This window comes from Canis lupus, chromosome 18 (genome assembly GCF_048164855.1).
Source record: "Canis lupus baileyi chromosome 18, mCanLup2.hap1, whole genome shotgun sequence".
Classification (NCBI taxonomy): Eukaryota; Metazoa; Chordata; class Mammalia; order Carnivora; family Canidae; genus Canis; species Canis lupus.
In genome coordinates, this window is record NC_132855.1 from 12005126 (window position 1) to 12025718 (window position 20593).

Sequence of the window (20593 nt, forward strand, 5' to 3'; positions counted from 1 at the left end):
ATCTCTGACCATAATATCCTACAAATTAAGAATTTTCTTCTGAATATACTTTATGTGGCTATACTTACTGAATTCTCTTAGCATATCAAAATCGTATTTATTATATACATTACCCTTAAGAGGAGTATAATCTACTCCAAAACAGTTCCTCCTTATTTAGACTTTATCAGCTACTATGGCATGCCAGCAGGTAACTGCTATGGTAGTCATCACCTATTTGAACAACGTATGTACAGTCTGCTCTCCTTCTAGTTATTTGTAGTCACAGCCAGTTAAATATACAGCCTGTTAAATACCAAATAAAGCATCGTTAAAGTGACTTGCTTATGGAGATTCCAGGAATCATAGTTTTTATCATTTATTTACTGTAATAAGTTTTCCTATTGGTATCAGTCAGGCAGTCAGGATTCTCCAGAGAAACAAAATGAATAAGATATATGTAAAAAGAGATTTATTTTAAGGATGTAGCTCATGTGATTATAGAGCCTGACAGGTACAAATCCATAGGGCAGGACAGCAAGCTGGAAACTCAGACAGGAAGTAATGTTGCAGTCTTGAGGCAGAATTTCTTCCTCTTTGGGAAACCTCAGTTTTTGCTCTTTTGTGTGTATGTGTGTGTATGTGTATTGACTCAGTGATCAGACTGAGTTTTTTTTTTTTTTTTTACATTTATTCATTTGAGAGAGAGAGAAGAGAGAGACTATGCACATGAGTGGGAGGAGGGGCAGGGAGAGAACCCCAGGCAGACCCTCTGCTGAGAGCAAAGCCCAATGCAGGACTCGATTCCACAACCCATGGGATCATGACCAGAGCCCAAACCAAGAGTCGGACACCTAACCAACTGAGCCACCCAGGCACTCCGACCCCCATAGTTTCTGTTCTTAAGGCCTTCAGTGGATGGAATGAAGCCCACACACACATCCTTGAGGGTAATCGCCTTTACCTCAAGTTTGTAGATGTTAACCACATCTATAAAACACCTTTGCAGAGGTACCTATGTGAGTTTTGATGTAAAAACTGGATTCTATAGCCTAGTCATATTGACACATAAAAATAACCATCACACTATCAATAGGACATACATCAGACAACTTTTCCATATTTAGCATTTGGTCCTCACGGTTATTTATTTTGAAGAACTAAGATACCAAGATACATCTCTTCTGTTTTAATTCTCTTTTTCCCTAAAGAACTTCAGTTTCTAGTTGCTAGGGACCTTTCAATTTCAGTGTAAAGGACAAAAGAACCTACACCAAGCTGTCAGATTCCTCAATAATGAGGAGGAGAGGAAAGAGAAGAGACAAAGATTAGGAAGATGACAAAGACAATGGCAGTGCAGAAGAACAAGGAGGATGGGGAAGAAGGTTCTGAGGAACAGAAAGGGGAAGGAGGAGAAATTGGATCCTTTAGGAAAGAATAAAGCACTTCAAAACGTGTAGTTAAATCTCTCACCCATTTATATACATATGAATTTAAAAAGTATAATACAGAACTACAAGGAGCACAGGAGCTATTAAATTTGGACTCTGATCCAGATACCTCCATCAGTCATAGTCCAGAACCACAAACCAGGAACTGACTTCATTTGCTGTACCATATTTATTTGACAATAGTGATGAGAGTGAGTGCCTGTGTTGTGTTTGAGTGGGAGGATCCCTCAGTCACAAAAGTAAACAAATTGGGGGGGGGGGTTTCTTGAAAATCACCTCAATATGTTAGAATGGCTATTCAAAATAATAATACTAGTACTACCACTACTATTAATAATAATAAAGTGTTGGTGAGGATGTGGAGAAAGTAGAACCCTTGCGCACTGCTGGGGGGAATGTAAAGTGATGCAGCTACTATGGAAAATAGCATTGGGTTTCCTTAAAATATTAAAAATTTCATACGATCCAGCAAACCCACTCCTGGGTATAGAGAATTGAAATCGGGATCTTGAAGAGGTATGTGCACTGCCATGATCATTGTGACATTATTCACAATAGCCAAGATATGGGAACAACTTAAATGTTCATTGATGGATAAATGGAAAAAGGAAACATACATATGATGAAATATTACTCAGCCTTAAAAAGGAAAGAAATCCTGCCATATGCCACATATGGAGGACAGCATACTGTCCTCCAGTTTGAGATTCAAAGTTTCAGAATAACCCAATTATAAAGGAACAAATACTGCACGGTCTCATATATATTAGGTATCTAAAATTGGCAAATTCACAAAACAGAGGGTAGAATGGTGGTTACCAGGGATGAAGGGAAAGGGCACTGGAGAATTATTCTCTAGTGAGTATAAAGTTTCAGTTATGCAAGATGAATAAGTTCCAGAGATATGCTATACAACTTTAGTGCTTATAGTCAACATTACTGTATGATACATTTAAAAATTTATTAAGAGGGTAGACCACACACACATGCACCAGGAAAAAAAAAACCCACGTAGAAACAAAGCCAAATCATGTATTTTTAAATGTGCTAAAGCAGAAAGGATACATGCATTGAAAATATCAAAAATGTTATTTGAATCAAAATAAGACTAGTTTAAAAAAAAAAAAGACTAGTTTCATCATTTCAAGTGGCTTCCATCTCCCTCTCTAGATATATAAACTCGGACGAGATACAGCCTCCGTGCTTCATTCAGACTTTTCCACGGATGAATCCAAAGGACAAACTGATCCATTACACTCATTCATTCAGCAAACACGTATTGAGTGGGCCAGTACGAGGAGTCACTGCATTAGGTGTCACACAGTAAAGAAATATAAGATAATGTACCTGTAATCGAGAAGCCTATAATCTAGTGGTGCAGACATGCATGTAAACAGCTAAACATTACCCAAGGGAAAATGAAATAAGGGCCGCAAGTAGAGGCAGAAGCAAATTGCTGGCTGCCAGAGCACAAAGGAAATAGCACTTCAAATGGAAAAGGACAGACTTCGAGGAGGAGTTTTCACGGAGCCCTGAAGGAAAGTCATCGTCAATTGCTAGAGTCTGTGGGGTAGTTGACAGGTTTCGTGGGGCAGGAGTGTGAATACGCACAGAGGGTGAAATTGTACAGCGTGTTCTAGGAATAGTAAATACTCCAACGTGATAAGGACATCCAGTCGGGAGTAGCCCTCATGCACCTCATCTCTCCAACGTGGTTTTGTCCAGTTATCTATTTACACACCTGTTCTTTCCCTTAAGCCCAAACACTTATCTGCCTTGGGTTATTACTATATTTGATGGGCAGATCATTTTATTTTCTTCTAAAATGTTCTCCCACATAGTATAATGAGACACTATTTCATGAGCAATATTTCTCGTAAACACATGTTCACATGGAAACACAGAAAACCATCCGCCAGGTGTAAGGACAAATGGTGAATACTATCTCGGACTCCCCCTTCCCTGTCTGCCTCTAAGTCTCTCTCCTTCCCTAAGAAGTAAAGCAAGCGTGCACGAGGCCTATGAATCATACAACAGTAGGTCCACACTGCAAGGACAGCAGGCAGGTGGAAACGTGGAAAAGAGTATTCTAGAAAGAGATAAATCTAAGAAATATGGATTTTAGGGGGGGAAAAAGGAATTGAGATCCCAGATACTGAAAAGACGGTTGCCCCGTCCACCTCTCTTGCTATCATATCCTGGCTTGGAAAGCAAGCCTGGTCTGTAGACAAGTTTTGGTTCGGTCTCAAAAGAGCCCTCAGAGAACCTCTTCACCCTCCCGCTACCCTATTGTAGGGAATAGCTGTTGTTTTCCCTCTCACAATCAATTTTCACTTTGTTCTAGGAATAGCCCCCCGATTTCCTTTTAGGCAGCTACCTCTCACAGCTTGGAAATATCTGAGAAAATGACATTGGTACTTGACTAGTAACTAAAAAGAAGGCATGTACCAACTGCTCTAAGGCATGACGTGAGTTTCAGGGTCAGTATCCCAATGGAGCCACACATTGTTACACACCATTTCCCCCCTTGCATTAACTGATTACTGATCTTGCTTTTATCCCCCCAGAGTTTTATTGACTGTTATTAATAGGACAGCTTTTAAAAGAAACGATTCTGAGTAGCTAAAAGAAGGATTTCCTCTCCAATAAGAAATAAAAACTGCTTTCTCCTCTCTTCAATATGCCTGTCATTCAGATTAAGATGGAGCTCCATCCATCCCTAAGGACACCTCTCGGCCCCCCCTCACGTTATCGCTCCAAAGATAATTTCACAAGCCACATTTTTAACATTATGGCTTTGATCACAGAGTGACTGCTGTATTTTGGCAAAATTTCTTGTTAGAGTATTCACTATTCAACCACAGATAATGGATTTTAATGTATACCTGCTTGTCTCTAATAATGGTTATGAGAAAAAGAAAATAAGAAGTCAAGGAAGGAAGGAAGGGAAAGAAGAAAGGAAGGAGGGAAAGAAGGAGGGAAAAGAAAAAGTCTTCTACTTAGGTATTCTGGTTTCATTTTCCACTTCTGTAAGATGAGAGAACAGACAAGGTGATTTATAAAGTCCCTTTGGCTCTAATAACCCACGATTTGAAAACACACTAATTTCAGTTGGCAACACTGTCAGATAGAATGACCCTCACCCTGTGTTACCATTCGAATAGCAAACACTATCATTCAATAGGAAGATGAACTGGCTCAAGACAAGTTGTCATTGTGGCACCAAGACTTCCAGATACAAAACTGAAGTCTGAGACCACCACGCATTATAAAAATGAGTTTCTATACAGCAAAAGCATCGGGATTCATAAGCACGGAGCAGAGGGGTGAGTTTTGGCTGGGAGGGGGCTGTTGTCTCCTCTATAAATGTTAAGCAGTTCCTATAAATCCCATTTAACAAAAAGACATAATCATAATGACATTTCCAAGGAATCCTATAAAAGACACAAAGCACAACCAGTCCTTTTGTCGATGTCTTCTATTATAACCTGAATGATTTAATGAAATTCGAAGTTGACAGTAATGGTCTCATAAAATGACATACTTTAGCTCAATAAAACAAAGGTGAAACAAAATAAAATCTAGAGCATATGCCTGGTATTTTAAAGATACATACTTGCAGCCTATCACAGGAGTCAATTATCCTGACACCTTGTATTCATGTATATTAGTGCATGCAAAATAAGCACTAAATTAAAGATTTCAACTCGAGTTGTGCAGGATGCACTAAATATGGGCCAGCAATCCAAGAAAATACAGAAAAGACAGACTCTTAATGCCATTACTTACTCATATTGTCCAGGGTGTGTAAAAATGTGGAGTGGGTTTTCCTTCAAATTATACCTAGAATTCAACTACTTTTTCTCCACTTCTATGGTAGATTGCCACTACCCCGTACAGAGCTACCATCTTCTCTTATATGATTATTGCAACAGCCTCCTTTTTAGACACCCTGCTTTCACCCTGGTCCTCTAGACAGCCAGACTATGCTTTCAAAATGTCACTCCTCTACACTTTCTCATCCATCGGTTCTCGTATCATTCAATAAAAGCCCAAGTGTTTACCATGATCTACAATGCCCTACAGCATAGCAACGCTATCATCTGAAAGTTTGTCAGAAAGGTAAATTCTCAGGTCCCATGCCAGACCTACTGAGTCATAAAAACTCTGGGAGTGGGGCCCAGAAGTCTGTTTTAACAAGTTCCTCAGAAGATGAGGACAAAGGGAAATGTGTGAGAACCACAAATTTACAGGAACATACATCCCACCCCCTCTCACTACCTCTTTGACCCATCTCCTATTCTTCCCTTTGCATACCAGGTTTAGCTCCAACTACAATAGCCTTGAACATGAGAAGCATGTCCCAAGCTCAGGGGCTTTGCATGTTTTGCTACTTCTACACGTAAACTCTTTCTATGATATCTGTCAAGCTTGTTCCTTCACATCCTTTATGTCTCTGTACAAATGTCATTTTTTGTAAGAGCCTTCCCTGATTACTCTATATAAAATAGTAAGCCCTGGCCCCAGCACTCCTTTCCTCCTTACCTTCCATGGTTTTTATCCATTACACGTATTGTCCCCTGACATACAGCATTTATCTCTTGAAAGTCTGTTTCATCCACCAGAATGTAAACTCCATGAGGATGGGATCTTTGTTATTTACAAATAACCAGTGTCAATGACATTAACTAATATGGAGCAGACACTTCTTTATCGATTATTTAATTCAGTTCCCAAGCCTGAGAAAGAAGACATAGAGACCTAAGGCCAGACCAATGTGTGACTATAAGTTAAATATCTGCCAAAGTCTCTCCTTTTTAAAAGTCAGCTCTCCTATATCATAGATTCTTATAGCATTAACAATGAAGTCTCCTTTAAAGTCTTATTAAGGAAACTGCATTTTATCTACCTATAACCATATCAGAGATATGTTTACCTAATTAAATTCATTATCATATATACACACAGAACACAGAATATATACCTATACCACGCAGGCTTTATTTGGAGGGGTAGATACAGGAAGGTGATGGAGGGTTGCAGAAAAAGTTGGAAGCTATTGAAGAGATTCTTCACTGGCACCTTTAGTGAGCAAGATCCATTAAAACAGAGTAGGGAGCCACCAAATAGCTGCAAAAACAATTCTGTCATGGGGATTACTATAGATATCAGGAACCTGAGAGCTAGAGTTCATAGGCTGGATGCCAGAATCAGAATCACAAAGAGTGGAACAATAGTCCAAACGTAGGAATTTGAAATTAAGAAATCAAGGGTGTAAAAAGAAGAGGATGTGGTTTAATGGTATCATTAACAGGGGAAAAATGAGGATTTTAGTTGACTGCAAGTGCAGTTGTGTTGTACAAGTACCAGAAAGGTTCTTGGGAACATCAGTTATTATTTGTAAAATGTAATAATTAGGAAAAGGGAAGAAATAATTCACCCCTTTATTATGCAGGTAGAATTAGTATGGCACACTCTGACAGGCCACAGACCAAAGAGAACTGGTCAAGATAAAAATAAACAGGATATTGAGAGGGAACAAAGTTATATCATGTGGGAACACTCAACTCACAGGAGTGAACAAAATCTGGGACATTTACACACAAAAATAGAAATGTGAAAAAAGGAGACATTAATGGTTGCCTTTAACTGTATAAAGGACTGCCAGACAGAAACAGAATGAAGTTTGTCCTGTGTAACAAGAGGAGAAACTAAGAAAAATTGGCGGAAATTCCAAGATGGTGGATTGACTCTGTAGAAGAACGTCTTGATCAGTAATCAGAGTTTCCAAAATTAGGAGGTACCCCCAAGATGTGTTCGGACAAATCCTGGTCATAATCCTGGTCACCATCCCTCTGCCTGGGTTACTGTCATGCCCTCCTTGGTCTGCCAACTCCAGCAGCCCCTTCTCCAACAGCCTGAGCAAACCATTCAAAATACAGAACTGCTCTGTTTGCCGCACCTAAAATCCTCCCAAACTTCAATTGTCTTCAAGATAAAATCCAAACTCCTTCTTCACAACTCTACATTTCCAGCTTTCTCGTTTGCACTCCTAACCTTGTACTCTAGGCTTTAGCCCAAATGAACATTTTCTAGATCTTTGAACAGAACATGCCTCTCTCACCCCCAGACTTCAACTCTCACTTAGGTCTCCACATACAATATGATGGCTTCTCAATTTTCGTCCACAGATTGAAACTTTGGTACCCACTTCAGATCCCCTTCTTTGTCCAAATAAGCTAAAGTCACCCCTAAGCTCACATAAACACAAAAAACAGAATTGCAGTGATCATTTTAAAATATAAACCAGACCACCTCACTCCCATGCTCAAATCCTCAATGGCATCTACTCACATTTAAAATGGACTCCTCCTCACCACGGTCTGCAAAGCTTCCTGATCTGACCCTGTCCATCTCCATCCTCACTTGCTACCTGCCAGCCCTTCCCTCTTCTCGAGCCATGCTGGCCTCCTTGCTGTTCTTCAAACACATGATTATCCTTCTGACATCACAGTCTTTTCCCTTGCAGGCTTCTCTACCCAGAGCAAACATTTTCTAGATATTTGCATGAGTTGATCTCTTACTTCATTCACAATTCTGCTCAATTGTCACTGCCTTGGGACATCTTCCTCAATATCACCCTACCAAAAATAGACCTCCCCACTCTCTCCCTTTCTCTCTCATTATTTCATCTCATAACCTCTATCACTATGTGACTTCCTGCCATGTATTTTGTTTCTTTTCCTTAATAGAAATAAATGAAAGCTCCATGAAAAAAATTGACTCTGTCTTATTCTCTGTACGCCCAGCTCTTAGACCAGTTCTAAGAAAATACTAGGCACTCATTAAGTCTTAACATAATGAATAAATAAATCATCCTGTTTTTCTACATGGCGTTCCTTACTACCTGAAACTTAACACCATTCATTTCCTCAGCTGCCTGTTCACTGTGTCTCTACCTTCCAGATAGAATGTAAGTCCTATGAGTTTATCTCTCTTGAGCCTTGCTAGAACAATGCCTCTCAAGAAAGAAGTGACAGATTAATTAGTTAATTTAGATGACACATTTTTAGAAAACACATTTTAGAAACATTCACTGATAACCCTCATCTCTACTTCACCCAGATAAGGTACATGTTTCTTATACATTCTCAATGTAATATCCTGTGTGCGTCCTTTGTCATGGCCCTTGTACTTCACAATAATACTTGGTTCATTGGTTGTATTTCCTGAGGAACTGCAGGCTCACTTTCTTCACTGGTCATATCCTCAACATTCATCACCAATCTTTAGTATACAAATTCATTTCATAAGTGTATTCATGTTTTGTACAAAAAAGGGAGAGGGGTGGAGAGAAGGACAGATGAAGAGATAGAAGGAAGAACGTAGTATCTTTTCAGGGATTTTTCAAAGATTATTCAGTTTCTAATACTGGTCAAAAAAGGTGACCATTGAGGTCCTTGAATTTTCCCCAAATTAAGATCCAAAGGAGTCACAATGGGATAAATTTCTAACTTGGGGCTTTAAATTATATTGGCTTCTTAGAGAAGCCAATTTGAGTCTAAGAATCCAAACACTTGTTTTGGTCAGACATTTGTCAAAGGGGCACTGCTCACATTAATATCAAAGACACACCAATCACTTGCATACACAGTGTTCAAATAGTTCAAATATTTTTGTTGGCAGGACCTGAGGAAAATTCTGTTTTTCTCCTTGAATCTGTATTTCTTTCCCTAGTTTCTATAACATGCTATCTTTATATACATATTTACACTTGAAAGTCATTCATTATCATCTTATCATCTTATCTCTGCCACAAATATAGAAATTTATTTTCAATTTCTTTTAAACACAAGGCTATCCATTTTCTGTGAATTAAGAACTCATTAAAATTTTTATTGGTATAAATTTGATAAAATAATTTAAATATATTAGCATATATAAACTTAAGAGATAAACATAAAAGTATTAATATATAAGGTAAGGATTATAAATACAAAAAGTTAAACTTTATTGAAACTATCTCCCCATGAGGAGGGGAAATTTATAGTGCCTTAATCAGAAGAATTATTGAACTGTCCCTCTGCTGCTATCCTGCAGGCTCTGAAATCCCAAGATCATGCCCCAGAATGAGACTCTTGATGGGAAAAGGTAGGCTTTTCTTTTGTAACACAGATAAAGAGGTTTTGTGGGTGAAAGATAGCAAAGAGAATGTCTACCTCAGGTAACTGCTCAAGTAAATCAGTTTTAGAAAAATACTATATATGAAGGCAATTATCTGGCAAGTGGTTTTCCTTAAGATGACCCACCAGCATAACCCTTGGAAACTCCTCTGTACCTGGTCTGAGGATCACAGGTTGGCACCACCCTGTGGGAATACCTAGGGTGCTCTCCTCTCCTAGACATGTCTCCCTCACTCTCCTCACTACAATTCAGAGCCCTGTTTTGAGTTCCAGATCAGCATTTCCAGCCCCTTGTGTGGCAGTCCCACAGGCACACCTATCTGTTAACTCATATCCTCATAGGATCAACTCTGTCCAATTTCCAAACAAACTACCCTCTCTTATATTTTCTATTTCACATAATGGTATCCACTAGAAAATTGTGGAAATTATGAGAATACTATTCCAGAGTCTGGGGATATGAAGAAACTTAAGCACTCTGAACTGATAGTTGGCCACCCTCTATAAAGACAAACCCAAGGGAAGTGTATTGGACAAGAACTACTAATATGTGAGTATTCCCACAAACACTGCTAAAACGTACATTATACAGGACTCCTTCCATTTCAAAAGGCATAAAATCAACTTAAAGGAGCTGAAGGGGAAAAAGGATGGGATTTCTTAGTTCATATAACTGAAAAACTAAAGAGGTTCATGCTGCTGTTTTTTCCTGCCCATTTTTCAGTTCTGCCCTCTTCTTTAGTCAAATTCTTTGCATCCAACTAGGGAAATGGAGTGGAGAAGATGCTGGCAATTCTCCACTGGAATCCTTGTAGTTTATGATACACAAAGGAAGAAACAGTCCATACACCCAGTTCCCTGGGGGACTCACTGCCAGGTTTGGCTGGAAGCTGGCCTAACAAGAGATTTTGGTACTCCATGTAAAAGTAACCATTCTCCTCCAAGGTAATAATACTTCTTTACCAACTCATAGTCCCATAACACTAGTGAAATGAAATATTCCTTTAAATTTATTTTTATCATGAGAATGTGTTAGCACCAAACAAGTGCTATAGGCCGGCCCACAAAGTACTCAACGGAGTCTTACAGGATTTACTTAAAAGACAAAATTATTTTGTCAGTGATAGAAGCAGAGATTAGAAACTAAGTAACAACTCCCTTTTTCAAACATTACCACCTAATTTACAATACCATGGCAGCAAAGAGAGCAGTTGTGTAGATAAAAAGTAATTTGATAAAATAATAGCACCATTTTTCTACTGCAATTGCTCCAGGACATAATTTATAGGGACCGTACTTCTCCTCTTTTTGATGACAGGTAATGAGAAAAGTTCAGCAGCAAACATTGATAGGAGGCTACGATCATTGGATCAGTACAACTAAGTCATTTTTAACTGTTTCCTCAATTCTTTTTTTTTCAACTTTTACTCCATTACATCAAAAAAAAGACAAAGGTTGATGATTAAAAAAAATCTATTTAAAATTGAGATTTGTAGATTAAAAATAACTCTAAAATGATTTTCACCTTATTTTGTAAGAATAGTGATTCATTTTCTGCCTTGAGATGATCATGAATTAGTCTATAATTTGTCACCACAAATATTAAAGTATGCAATAAAGAATTAAAAATACAATTCTTGTGAAAATGAAGCTCATAGTTTTTTGTTTGACTCGAGACCCTATGCAGTTCAAATAAATCCTGAAGTAATTTAAAGATTATCGCAGATTATAAAATGTGATATTTAAGAATTAAATGAAACAGATCACCTGAAGGATGCAGGTGGAATATTCCTTTTAAGCACCTGAGTTGAGTGCTTAAAAAGAATATTTTAATATTTAATATTTAAGTTCCTTAAGTCCTAAATTTAGCTGTTGATTTTCTGGAATCAAAGAATATAAATAATAGACAATTGCAGTAACTTTCATATTTAGCCACTCATATCATACTTTTCCACATATTTTATATGAATTATAATTTCTCCTTTACTATTTCAATTACTCTTTGTATGGATCTTATCTTATTTTTAAAATTATGTGGGAAGGGAGGGAAAACTGAATGGGAAGAAATCAGAGAGGGAGACAAACCATGAGAGACTCTTAACTCTGGGAAACAAACTGAGGGTTGCTGGAGGGGATGAGTGGCAGGATGGGATAACGAGGTGATGGGCATTAAGGTGGGCATGCGATGTGATGAGCACTGAGTGTTATACACAACTGATGAATTACTGAACACTACATCTGAAACCGATGATGTACTGTATGTTGGCTAGTTGAATTTAAATAAAAATAAATAAAATTATGTGGAATAAAATAATAAATGGATAATTTAGATCTTTGAACCTTAATATCTTGTACTAGTGATAGCTCAGGATGCCATATTTCTATGCAAGATAATAGAAAAAAGATGATTTAAATACTGAAAGTTTAAACAGGTAAGGAAATGACTGATTAAATTTTACAAGTTTGTGGTAAATATGACAACTCAGATTACGCTATTGATGTTTAGCTATTCCTGCTGGTAGTAGCTAAGTATGAAGTCTAACTTCTTAGAAACTACTCCTAGAACAAGGCAATACAGTCTACTTTGACTAACATAGTCAAAGAAGTGCCATCTGTTTTTATACAGGACAACTATACAATCCATCTAAAGAAACCATTCCAAAATATTCAGATAAAGGTCTGTATATTTATTTTTTCAATAAATACTCAATGGGGAGCTTCAATGTTCTCGACATTCTAGAAACAAGAGATTCAATAATGAAGCTGCCTTCATAGTTTCCTTCCATTCTAATGAAAAATAGAGACAAAAACAGTTGATGTGGAATATAAGAGGTAAATGTTCTGAAGAAAAATAAGGGAGTAAAGAAATGAAGAAGAGAAAAAATGTAAGTAATAGCCTATATATTATTAAATATTAGCTGAGTTAGATTGATATTTTCCAAAGTGACTAGAGAAAGCCTGTTTAGGAGGAAGACTCTGGAGCAACAACATGAATGTAAATATCTTGGGGAAGAGTATTCCAGACAGATAGAATAGCATCTTTCAAGGTCCTGAGGCAAGATATTAGAAAGGAATCCTAAACTATAAACCAGGCTAATGCTAATTAAAAAGAGAATTCCACGTAGTTTTATATCCTTCCTCTCTCTAATTGGGTTTTGACAACAATGTTTTAAAAGACTGGAGAAGTAATCAAAAAATTAAATAAATAAATAAATAAATAAATACATAAATACATAAATAACTGAAAAAATAACAATCATCCAAGGATCAGCTTCTTGTTAGGCCAATATATGGTTAGGCCAATATATGTTTCCTGAGTTTTGAGGAAAAGGATTCTTACAGGTAATTAATCACTAAATAGCTTTAAATCATCCTTGGCAATTTTCTCTAATCATATGAAATTGCTTTGTGTAGTAGTCAATAATAGAGCGCATGTCTTGAATTATGCTTCTTATATAAAATACAGTTTGAGGAAATGATAACTCAATTGTTTCTAAGCTAAAAGAATTTGAAATACGTCTCAAAACCTTTATCCATAATTTCAAAGTAATAAAGTAATTCCTATCCTGAGATAAACAAAAAAAAAATAGTACTAATTTAAGTTAATAGTTTGGCAAAGATGAGGGCTCATTACTGAGGAAGGATTCTGTATAGATGTTCAACTTGACCTATGAGAAATTATGAGGGAAATGAGGCCTAATTGTGGTGGAGGTACTGATGGATGCTCTGTGAAGAGAGAAAGCCTATCATGTATATACCACAGCAGAACTCTCAAGGTTTTATGAAGAATTCAGCAATAACTAAAAAATGGTCTTCTTTGATAAATTAGTTGATCAGCTCAAATAAAAAATCTCGGCCTGGCATTTCTGCTAGTCGACAAATAATTAGTTTACCCCCAAAATGTACAAACAAGATTTTTTGTTCTCAGGTTAACCATGGTTGGTTTTTTCTTTTCTCTTTTTAGTTACCCTCACCTTCCTCTCTTTTAATCCTGATTTTTCTTTGTCTCTTCATTTAGTCTACCACTCTCTGTAACATTTGAACGTACAATTTTCATTCAAAATAATTTTTAAAGTGAACAACACCAAGCTAAATGTCTCCAAGTTATACCTTGGTTTATTTAGGCTTTGAAACACTCTTCTTAATCTAGATTGATCCTTCCAGAATCTAATGAACGTTACTAAACCTCTTCCCTCCAAAATGCAATGCATCCATACATATCAAATTCTACACAGATCCGCATGGTTCCTGAAGCACCCCTTGCTCTAAGTATGCTAAGGGAAGACCCCCTGAGTGATATTGAGTTATAAACTTCCTTCATGCCATCCACAAAAAGCTTTAGATCCATTCACAGTTCAGATAATACAAACCGACTCGTGAAGTCATCTACAAATATTAGCCCCTCCCAGTTCTACTTTAACATGAAGCCATACAAAGGGCACAATGTCTCTCTATCTGTCGTGAGCCTGTCTTAAATACCTGATAAAACCTGCTTCCTTAGAGAATATGATATGTTTAAATTGTTATGTGAGCCAATTAATCCTTTGAGTAGGTTTTATTGATCAGCTTATGACATTGTTAAGATAGTTTTACCTAATAGTTCTGGCTTCCTATGGGATTTTGCCAAATAATAAAGTCAATATTATCAGCTCTGTTTCTTTAATCAAGTCTCATTGTGGCATATCTACTCTCTGTTTCACATAATTAGAATTGCTTCTTTCAGACAATGTCATATGTGAAGCCCATGTCGTATTATCAAAGCCCAAGAAATTCTCCAAAGAAAAGACAAGACCCTGACTACACCTCAGCAGTCTTTTCTTTTACTGTTTTGCCTTTCCATTTTAGCAAATAATCAGCTTGATGGTGAGATATTTATAAAATTTACACTGGAAACCATCATTTCACATGGTCAATAATATCATTGTATCTTACTGACGAAGTTCAATAAACTGGCATTGAATCTACATTGTGAGTACATGCCCATGTTAAAGTTGAGATTATATATCAACTCTAAAAATGCTTGGTAAAGTGAGTAGCTTGAGTGCCTTCTTATGCTGGTAAAGAATCCTATTTGTTGAAATCAAGTAAATGCTCAATCAATAATCAATATGTGTGTGTTCTGAATGCTTTTTATGGTCAGACTGACACCAGCCCTTATTTAAGTCTTCCTGCATAGGTATTCCGCATCCTCAATGCCTAATTAGAAATAGTTGAGATGACCACACTACCAAAAGCCTACAACTAGCTCAATCAGCAAAGCTAAATGTGGAGGGGTTTCAGCATGTCTCGGGACAGCTTTTATCTCTACTACCATTCTAAGAATAACTGTATGGCAAACAATCTTGAAAGATAAAGACAGGGTCACCCCTCTGGAGAAGACAGCAGATTTTTTTTTAGCGACAAGAATTTAAAAAAATAAAATTAAAATTAAAAGCTCCCTTTGGAACAAATTTTGGCAAACTGGCTAGCATCTTCTTTGTAAGAATGAGGCTCAGGAATCCTCAGCTGTGACACAGACCTGCTGTGTGCATGCCATTTAACTAGGCCAGTTTACATCCCTCCACAGGACTTGGGGGACAAGGGGAACCTTTAAGAATATGGAGCTCAAGCTTCATGCTGTGCCAGGAGTAATAAATCCCTTGTCTCTGATCCAAGAATGTCGTATATTCTGCCCACATTCTAAACCTGTGGCAAACTAACTGGTTAGTTTGCAAACAAGGTAAAATCCCAGGCCCTTCACAGGTCTTGACACTAAGCTACATAAGCAAAAACAACTGGGATAGAAAATAGTATACAGGGATTTCTACATCTGGCCTAGATAGGGTAACGAGGCAAATTATCCCCATGCCTAAAATAACTGTAACACTGAAAATAATAAATGAAAATGATGCTTTTAAGACATTCGGACATCAGGCAATGTAGCACAGGGCAAGGAATAGTCTGTATTCCCAACAGCCAGAATGTAAAACTCATAATTGATAGAGGGTAGAAGAGTATTGCCTCCATATCGGGGTAAAATTATCCCTAGATCAGAGATTATTCTGGACCCACCAATGCCTCAAAGGATCAAATTGTTTCCAAGTTCACTTAACTGCGTCCTAGAACAAAGCTCAAGAATACTTATAAGAATAGAAGAATATACAGCATCCACCAAGGTAACATTTATCATGTCTGGCATCAAAAGTCACTATGCCTGGGAGGGTGCCTGCAGGGGGAGAAAAAAAAGTCACCATACATGCAAAGAAGCAGAAAAATGAAGATATCCAGGGATATTCTTTTTGTTCAAATTGTGGTTCCCAGAAACCAGCAGATTCAGTGTCATCTGGGAGCTTGTTAGAAATGCAGAAAAACTGAGGCCCCACCTCTGTTCTACTGAATCAGAATCTGCATTTTAATAAGATCCCCTAGGAGTTTAAATGCACATTAAAATTTGAGACACCGAAGTAAAACTTAAAGTCCAGGGAGTCTCTCAGAGTGACTTAGAGGAACTACTTGTTCAGAGATTTCTATGACAAATATGGGGAAAAGAATATTTATTCCAGATTTCAGATATTTTCTTTCCTAAAAATACCATAAGGTAGTGCATGCACTACTTTTAACAAATTAAATTCTATAATAAGCATATTAAATGAAAAGCAAAGATCCAAGCCATTTTTCTAGTCTGAAGTCTGGCTTTCAAAAGTGACAACTTTTAAACTCTTGGTTGTGGCTCTTCTAGTAGTTAGTTCTTTAATGCTTAAAAACATACACTAAAATCTCCTGATCTGTCAAATCTGACTTTGGTATGAAATATAAAGATTTAGCCTAACTCTAGTTCTATTCCTCTATCTCGTCTCCCCTAATTTTTGACTGGCATTATACATTCTTATTATAAGTTGACTCTTCATTTCTACTGGACACTTATGTAATTTTAAACAATAAATATAGAGAGTTATAATATTCTCTTTCATGAATTTGTGTCAGTATTTCTGTATTCTCCAGTCTGTAGGGTCAAGATATTGGCACCTTCTCTTATCTGGCAGCTGTATCTTCACCTTTTTATTGAGAAGACTGATAACATTTACATTCTATTCTGTTTATTAAAGTTTACAATGCCTTGTTGATAAACTGGTTATTAGAATTGAAAATGCACTAGTGGTACTTCCATTATTATATGCACACATATAAAATTTACTGAAAGCTTAGAAGTGTATTAGCATTCTGTACTTGTTAGTATTCAAGTCATATGGCTTCTTTTATATCCCACTAATTTCTCAAAAGCTGCCAATTTGTTCATTTGCTTCATATTTGGATTATGGCCTTCCTACAGAGGTTTCCGTGTGCATGTGTGTGCTTGCTGGTGTGTTTTCTTGAGTTCCAGTTTGCTTTTATTTTCTCATGTTGAAAAAAGTAATATGTCTTCTCTACTATATCACTAATGTCTACAGTCACTTATTTTACTCTTAAAATTCTTATCTACCACTTGGATTCTACTCCAACCTTCTTCAGCAGATGCTGCCTGATACTTGATTCTAGGCCTGCTATATAGCTGATATCCTGAACTTGTTTCCAAGGGACTTCGGAGTTATTTCTACATTTTTTGAGTATCTCATCTTCCCTTTTATTGGTTTTCAAATTTGTAATGCTTGAAAAAAAGTAACTTCCTTAAAAAATATATAATGGACGTTAATTTTCTGCACCTTTTCACATGTCAGAAGGGTAATTACCATCATATCTGAGTGGGTATGGAATTCTAGATTCAAAAGAATTTCCAAAAAAAAAATAATAATAATTTCCACCAGAGGTTTAAAGATATTGCTCCATGGTTTTCTAGGATTGCAGATTATCAACGAAAAGTTTGATGCAAACCTGATTGTCATTCCAATAGGAATGTATTTTTTTTCCCTTTTCTGTTGGTAGGATGTGTACTTTTACCTTTGGTGTTCTTACATGAAATAATACAATAACCACTATAGAGGTGTGTGTGCATGTGCACATGTGTAAGTATGTGTATATTTTCATTGACTATACTTTATACTTGGAGGTCCTTTTCAATCTAAAGACATTCATTTTTCCTACTATTGGTTTGATAATTTCCTCACTTTTCAAAAAAAAATATTCATTTGAGAGAGAGAGAGATTGATAGTGAGCATGAGCAGGGAGGGGGCAAAGGGAGAGAGACGATCTCCAGCAGATGCCCCGCTGAGCTGGGAGCCTGATGCAGGGCTCCATGCCAGGCTGGATCTCACAACCCTGAGATTATGACCTGAGCTGAAATCAAGAGTCAGATGCTTAACCCACTGAGCCACCTCCATGCCCCATATAATTTCCTCATTTTGTTTTCTTTTCTTATTTGAAATTCTTATTACATGAATGTTATGCTCACCTTCCTATAGAAACCTCCCTCTGTCTCTCTCGTACATTCTATATCTTTCTCTTTCTACTCTGTGAAGTTTTCTACTTTACTCCCTAATTACTGACCAATTTACCCATGTTCTTGTTCATTTTGCATGGATATTTCTAATTTTTAAGAGTTCTTTCTTATTCTTGTTTTTTTTTTTTTTCATGAGATGTTGACCTGGTTTTATTAGTCCTTGTGTCTTATTCTTTCTAATTATACAAATGAGAAGTTTGGAATTTATTGTTTGTATTTCTTTTAAGCTATAGCTTTGTTGTCTGAATTAGCTCTTTTTCCTTTGTGATGTTTATCCTGGATGTTATATACAGGTGTCTTTTTTCCTACTAGGTCTCTTCTAAATAGGAAGTTCAACTAGGAGCTGTGTATGTGGACAGGACTCATGACCTCACAGATTTCACTTTAAAGTAAAGGGTAAGGAAGCAGCTTGTAGGTGGGAAGAGAAGCCCAAATGTCAGAATAGCAGCCCCAACTGCTCCCAGGCAGTTTTATTTAATTTCTGTGTAGAAGAATCTTCTGGATTTTCTTGTCAAAGTTTAAATATTGAGTTGTCCACATTCCGCCTGCCAGAGAACAGGAAAAGGCAAAAGGAAGGGAGGTGTGGAAACCAAAGTATTTTTGTTCCAGCAGGCACACTTTTAATTCCCTCATGCCTGTTAACACACTTTCCTATTCTCACCCTCCTATACTGGCCCACGACAAGTCTGGTGCCTTCTGAAGGCTCCTGCCAGACTTATTCTGGCCCCTGGTCCTAACCGGGCTGCATGTACCAGCATGCTCCTATCTGCTTCATCTTCCAGATAAGAACTGAAATACCCTGTCAGCTGTTCTCCACTCTCTTCACCGCTGAGTGTATTCCATTTCTTAGTCTTTAACATTTTATTTGGGTCTTGAGAGGGAAAGGAGGTTAATGCGTGCGCTCCATTAGCCATCTTAAATGAGAAGCCAAAACAAGCATATTACATACATAATTTCACTTAGTCCCCATGTAGCCTCTGACCACAAAATAAAGTCTGTCTTTTCATCAGCTTCTGACCACAAAACAAGGTCACGTTTCCTCTGTGTGTGCAAAGTATGATGGCATGATTTTTACCCCACACAATGGTTTGACTGTAAATTTTGGGGGGGCCCAAAGAGAAGGTCTTAGCTACTTTCAACAGCAGCCTGCTTCCACAGCCTTCTTCTTGCTCCTGGATCGTCTTCCTGACCCGGGTCACCCTATGTGATCACATGTGCATCCGGAAGCTACTTTGAGAAGTGTCAGCAGTGCTTCACCGCAGCAGCACATAAATGCCAATGTGTAGCCTGCATGCCATCGGCAAACGTTCCCTGAGGCTGAGAGTGCTGCCTGCAGACATCCCAGAGCTTAGCCCCTCAAAGTATCAGAATATTGAGGATGTCCTTCGCTCAGGGTCATGCCACTCATTCATATCTGCCCCCAAAACAATTCTGCTTGTACCCAGCAACTCAGAAAATCTAAACTGTTCTCACAGCTTCCTCAACCCCTCTTTGGGAGCTCAAACTTTTAGTCCCTGGAACCTGGTGAGATATTGATACCAATCTCTCCTCTTCATCATCCATGCTCCTTCCTGCTCTGGCTCTCCCAAACCACTCCCCATCCCCATCTCTCCCTGACACATATGCAAGAGCCCTCAGTTATCAGTAACACATACTGCTAGTTCATATGTGACTTAACTGGGAGTCCTATGGGAGTTAACTCCCTATGGGAATTAAATGGTACGACTGCCCCATTTAGGGCGAGATTGTATAAGATACAGCTGTGAGTAACACATAAAGTTTCTCAGATTACTTTTAGTAATGAATCTGAAAATCAGAATTCATTATGTTCTTTCCATTTCCCCCATAATGGTATATGGTTCCTCAATGTAGACTTGGTATTTGCTTCGAATAGCTGGTAACTACTTACTTTATTTTTGTATTTAAAGAGAACTTTGGCAGGGTGGATTTCTTAAAGTTTTTTAGTTCATGACTTAAATTTCCATTCTGAGACCCAAATACACTGCTCAGCAGAACCCTGAGAAGCATGTCAAGCTCACCACTAAAAGCGGTATAATATGGGAAGTGTGTCATGCCAAGACAGTACAACGAGGTCTTTTAAAATCTGCCACAATTCTAAAAGGGAGAATAATACATCATATGACAAAATGGAAATGTTACCTGACTTCTTTTAAGTCTGGATAGGCTCAGGTTTTAAACAGACTTCAAAAACCATCAATTCTCTTTCTACAATGAAGGAGCAGGCTGTGTTGTTGATAGTATATAATATCACTACAAACAGAAAGGAATGTGTAGGGAAGGATCCCCCTGAACTTGGCAGATAAGAAAATGGTAGCTCCCCTTTCTTCAGAAAATAACAATCTAAATTCTTTCTTTATGTTAGAAGAAAAATTCATGGGTTTTTTCAGGTTCAGTCAGATTTCTATACTAGCTTGACTTGCAAGGGTGAACTAGTTTCACTGCTTGAATTAGTTCTCATCCCTAGTATTAAATCTCTGCTTACGAAAGTGGTTTTTTTTTTTTTTTCTGTGTTAGCCTATAATTGTAACCATCTCCAAGGTACCAGA

General features: G+C 37.5%; 2 long non-coding RNA genes across 3 annotated transcripts in view; one reads left to right on the forward strand and one right to left on the reverse strand.

Annotated features, from left to right (window-relative positions):
• The window catches only part of LOC140608665 (uncharacterized), a 306107-nt gene that overhangs the window by 163800 nt on the left and 121714 nt on the right, over positions 1-20593 (reverse strand). The gene's annotated exons all lie outside the window — the stretch shown is intronic.
• On the forward strand, positions 12359-14579 carry LOC140608662 (uncharacterized). The gene is made up of 2 exons (XR_012010635.1): positions 12359-12498; positions 14337-14579. It is a non-coding gene; the product is annotated as an uncharacterized lncRNA (long non-coding RNA).